General features: G+C 49.9%; 1 protein-coding gene across 1 annotated transcript in view; it reads left to right on the forward strand.

Annotated features, from left to right (window-relative positions):
• LOC107116335 (tripartite motif-containing protein 7-like) overlaps positions 1 to 5,437 on the forward strand; it is a 46,256-nt gene that overhangs the window by 26,471 nt on the left and 14,348 nt on the right. The window lies entirely within an intron of this gene.

Below are 5,437 nucleotides of genomic sequence, written 5' to 3' on the forward strand. Positions count from 1 at the left end.
CCTTCCCCCCGTCCCCCTGGCTCTTCCCCCCCACCCCGCCTTCGTAGCGAGGCCTCGGGAGGCTTCAGCCGCCTGGGCCTTGCTGTCCCCCCGCCGCTGCCGCCCTGCTCCCCGGCGGTTTCCTCCCCTTTCCCCCTTCCCGCCTCCGTAGCGAGGCCTCGGGAGGCCTCAGCCGCCTGGGCCTCGCTGTCCCCCCCGCCTCCCTGCTCTGCGGCCGCCCGCCCAGCGGCGGCGGCTTTGCCGCTCGCCCTCGCCGGTCAGCCCCCCCGGCTCGCCACTTGCCGCTTGCCTTCCAAGTGGCGGCGGCGTTCGTAGAGCGTTCCGTGCACATGCGCACGGAACGCTCTTGTTGCACTTTCGGGGGGATTTAAACACCCCCCCGAAAGTTTTTTCAAGTTTTAGGATTTTTGTGCACCCCTGGGGACTGCCCCAAGAGTGCACAAAAATCTCCCTTCCCCCCAGGTCGCCTCTGAGCGCAGATTTAGCGATCCGTACTCACGGGGCGACTTGGCTATTAGTATAAGGATGGAAAGAAGGATTTAACATATGTAAATAGTTACATATACAATCATACTTGATCAGGTTTGGATTTAAGAATATCCGCCAAAAAACTGGCTATGACCTCAGTAATCTCCCACTTGGTATCACTCAATAAACGCTGGCAAAAAGAAAGATTAGTTGAATAGTCAGAGAGTAAGGAGAGCTTTCGAAATAGTTCCTTACAGAGATTATCATACTGAGAGCAGTGGAGCAATATATGCTGAATTGAGTCAGGGGTATTCACTCCACAGGAGCAGTTTTTCACTCAGGGGTACTTGATGATATCTCCTCTGTAAGACTTTAGAGGGGAATGCATTTAATATGGCCAGCATAAATGCCCTACAGTAGTTCATAGTAATTAAATCCATTAAATAATGGGGCATCTTATTGCAGTGAATATCGAGACCCAGTGAGGTTGGGGAGCAAGTATAAAGATAAATTGGACATAGTTTAAGTTTCTCCCAGTCTAATAGTCTGTTTAATACAACTACATACGTATATGACTCGTTAGATGTAGAAAGGTCATCAGCTACCATCCCTAATTGGTTGAGTTTGGATGTAAGAGCCACTAACCAACTTGAGGTATAGAGGTCTCTTTTCAGATAAGAAGGCTTTCAGGATCAGTTCTAAAATAATTTTTAAGCCAGAATTTAGCCATCCAAGCCTTCATTTTGACCAGGGACTGACCCACTTCAGAACAAAGAGCAAAATAAGATACGCATTTTGGCATACTGAGAATTTGTCTAAAAAATGAGGCTTGGATGTCCTCCACTTTCTTAGTAAATGCTAAGACCCATATAGGGATACCAAAAGAAATTTTGGTTAGTGTTTTGGCTTTATACACTCTAATTATTGCCAGAGCTAATTGGTTGCCTCTTGATCTGAGAGATTGAACATTTAGCCAAGTTGATAGCCCTATCACGATGCGGCACCCAGCTTAATTTGTGGTTAAAGGCACGGTGTGTGTGTGTGTATGATACAGTACATGAACTGGAGGCCCCTTGGCCATCTCTCTATTTGGTTTTGGGCACCTTCAGTCAGCTCTCCCAGACTGATGTCAACAGATTTCTGGGTGCTGTTAGGCTGACCCACCTGCCTCTTGAATCTGTGCCCCTCAAAGCTGGTGAAGGCCAGCAGCAAGAGGTTATGAGGCCCCCTTGAAGACATCAGTAATCTGTTCCTGGGTTCTGGGACTTCCCTAGGGGGGCTGAAGGAGGCAATGGTTATTTTGCTCTTGAAAAAACCAAACTCAGAGCCTATGGATCTGACCAATTACTGCCCAGTCTTGAATCTTTTGTTTCTGGGCAAGGTAATTGAAAGAGCGGCAGCTGAACAGCGCCAGAGATTTCTGAAGGACATATCAGTGTAGAACCCATTTCAGTCAGGCTTCCACCCTGGCCACGGGATGGAGACGGCACTGGTCGCCCTCACAGATGATCTCCGCAGACAACTGGATTGAGGTGGGTCGGCACTGCTGATATTACTTGATCTTACAGCAGTGTTTGACATCTTCGACTACGATCTACTGACTCACTGCCTTGTCAACACTGGAATCCATGGGACAGCCTTGCAATGGCTCACCTCATTTCTCCATGTTTGGGGACAGAGGGTGGTGCTGGGAGGGACAGTGTCCTCAAGATACCCACATGGGGCACTTCTCTCCCCAATGCTCTTTAATATCTGTATGCGCCCCCTTGCCCAGCTAGTGTGGAGTTTCGGGTTGCGATGCCATCAATGTGCTGATGACACCCAGCTATATCTGTTGATGGGTGACTTAGCTGAGTGTCTGGAGGCCATGGTGAGATGATTAAAACAGAGTTGACTGAAAGTGAATCCAGGAAAGACAGACTTTCTGTGGCTGGGTGGGTGGGGGATCCTTGATTTAGTTACCAGCTGCGGGTATGCCTCCATCACCAGGACAGACCATCAGGAGCCTGGGCATGACTCTGGATTCCTCCTTATCCATGGAAGCCCATGTTGTGAAGGTTGCCAACCTGGCGTTTTTCCAACTTCGCCAGGTTAGGCAGTTGGCTCCTTATTTGTCTCACCCTAACCTAGCCATGGTAATCCATGCAATGGTCACCTCCAGCCTGGACTACTGTAATTCAGTCTACGTGGGCATGCCCTTGCACCTGATCCGGAAGCTCCAGTTGTTCCAAAATGCAGCCACGTGGGTCCTCATGGGGACCCCCTGAACAGCACATATTCAATCAGTGCTGTGTGAGCTGCATTGGCTTCCAGTGGAGCACCGGATCAGGTTCAAGGTTTTGGTTTTGACTTTTAAGGCCCTTAATGGTCAGGGACCTACATATCTTTGGGACAGCCTCTCCCAGTATGCCCCTGGAAGAGCATTACGCTCAGGATTAAGAACTTCCTGGTGGTCCCCGGCCTGAGAGAAGTCCGGCTGTCCTCGACTAGGGCCACGGCTTTCTCAGCCCTGCCCCCTGCTTGGTGGAACCCTCCGCTGGAAGATATCTGTGCCCTGTGGGAGCTGTTACCTTTCCACAGGGCATGCAAGGCAGAGATGTTCTGCCAGGCCTTCAGTTGAGAACAGCGACAGGACTTCTTTTGGCACTCTCAAATAACTCCCCATCCCCCATAACCCCTCTCCCCAGGGAGACTGGGAAGTTAGGGTTTCTCTGCCATCTTATATATTGTATATTTACTGTCTTTACTTGTATTTACTGGACTGTTTTAATTTAGTTTATATTAAGAATGTGTATTACCCTGTTGTAAGCTGCCCTGAGCCCTATTTTTAGGGAAGGGTGGCCTAGTAAATCCAGTTTAATAAATAAATACGTTACAGTACTCAGGGAAGGCCATACATGGATGCTGCTGCCTCAGCGAAAGGCCTGGCAAATGACCTCCACAGGGTGGATCAGGGTGGGTTGGCACTGCTGTTGCTTTTAGATCTAATGGCAGTGTTCAATATGGTCGACTATGACCTGTTGACCCACTGCCTTGCTGACGTAGGAATTTGGGGGATTGCCTTGCAATGGTTTTCCTCCTTTCTCCATAGTTGGGGACAGAGGGTAGCGCTTGGCAAGAGGGTCTCCCCGCAATATCCACTGGGTGGCAATCCTCTCACCGATGTTATTTAACATCTATATGCATCCCCTCACCCAGTTAGTTTGGAGGTATGGGCTGGGTTGTCATCAATATGCAGATGACATCCAGCTCTGTTATTGGACAGCCATCCATCCTCTGCCCCCGATAATTTGGCCGAGGCTTTGGAGGCCATGGCTGGGTGGTTGCGGCAGAACTGGTGGAAGCTTAATCCATTGAAGACAGAGGTCCTGTACCTGAGCTGAGAGGGGGATGGATGTGGGTATTGGGCTCCCCACTCTGGAAGGGGCACCTTTGGTGTCGGCCCAGAAAGTGAGGAACCTGGGGGTATGGAAGCCCAGGTTAACACAGTCATCAAGTCTGCCCTTTTCCATCTTAGGCAGATTAGGTTACTGAGACCTTATCTCTCTCCCCAGGTTTTAGCTACAGTGACCCATGCAATGGTCACTTCCAGGCTTGATTACTGCAATTTGCTCTACACAGGCTTACCCTTAAGGCTAACCTGGGAATTACAGCTGACCCCACTGCTTGCTGACCCCACTGCCTGTGTGGGCTTACATTCAGCAGGTGTTCTGTCAACTGCATTGGCTGTCCATTGAATTCCGGATTCGCTTCAAGGTGTTGGTAATAACCTTTTAAGCCATATGCCGCCTGGGTCCAACATATCTGAGGGACTACCTCTTCCTATATACGCCTCAAAGAGCTTTACACTATAGACCAACATCTCCTGGTGGTCCCTGGCCCAAAGGATGTTTGTCTTGCCTCGACCAGGGCCATGCCTTTTTCCTCGCTGGCCCCTGCCTGGTGGAACATGCTCCCCATTGAGATCAGGGCCTTGCAGGATCTTCTTCAATTCTGCAGGGCCTGTAAGATGAAGCTGTTCTGCCAGGCCTTTGGCTAAGTCAGCGGCCGTCCATGTATGGCCTCCCTGAGGTTCTTGTCACCCATCTATTAACAGCTGACTATTATTCACCCGTTATCAATGGGCCAGGGAATCTCTCACAACCAGCTAACTATATTCTTGGGATGTGACCACCATTTTAATTTATATTATTGTGTTTTAAATCTTTTTTGGTGTTGTGGTTAAGTGCGCAGACTCTTATCTGGGAGAACTGGGTTTGATTCCCAACTCCTCCACTTTCACCTGGCTGGATGACCTTGGGCAAGCCATAACTCTGGCACATCTGTTCTTGAAAAAGAGCAGTTTCTGTCAAGAGTTCTCTCAGCCCCACCTACCTCACAGGGTGTCTGTTGTGGGGAGGGGAAGGGAAAGGAGTTTGTAAGCTGCTCTGAGACACCTTTGGGTAGTGAAGGGTGGGGTATAAATCCAATCTCCCCCTCTTCCTCTTCTTCTTCTTCTATTTGAAATGCTGTTACCTACCCTAAATAAATTTGGGTAGATCTGAAAACAGTGGAGAGGCAGGAGCAGATTGCTCCCACCTTTCAGCTGTTTGTCAGGCAGACTTATGCAGTCCCTTTAAACTTTAAAGGGACTGCAGAAGTCGGCCTGAGGATCAGCCGGGATGGCAGGGAGCTGTGAGCTACCCACCACCTTGGCTGTGGCTGGCTTCTCCGTAAACCAGGCTGCAAGAGAAGCCAGCCCAAAATCAGCTGGGTCGGTGGGGATTTAAGAGCTCCCAGCTGACACAGCTCTGTGCTGCCTTCTCCTGCTGCTCGGTTTAAACCATGCTACAAGAGAAGCCAAACCAGCCCCAGGATCAGGCTGGTATTTTTTTAACAGCATTTTCCAGTTTGGGTCTATTGGTCTCCCCCCCCCCCCCAATTGGGATTTCCAAAAAACCCTGGATCCACATTTTGGGGGGTTTCCCGT

Source organism: Gekko japonicus, unplaced genomic scaffold (assembly GCF_001447785.1).
Source record: "Gekko japonicus isolate JY-2015 unplaced genomic scaffold, Gekko_japonicus_V1.1 scaffold3183, whole genome shotgun sequence".
Taxonomy (NCBI): Eukaryota; Metazoa; Chordata; class Lepidosauria; order Squamata; family Gekkonidae; genus Gekko; species Gekko japonicus.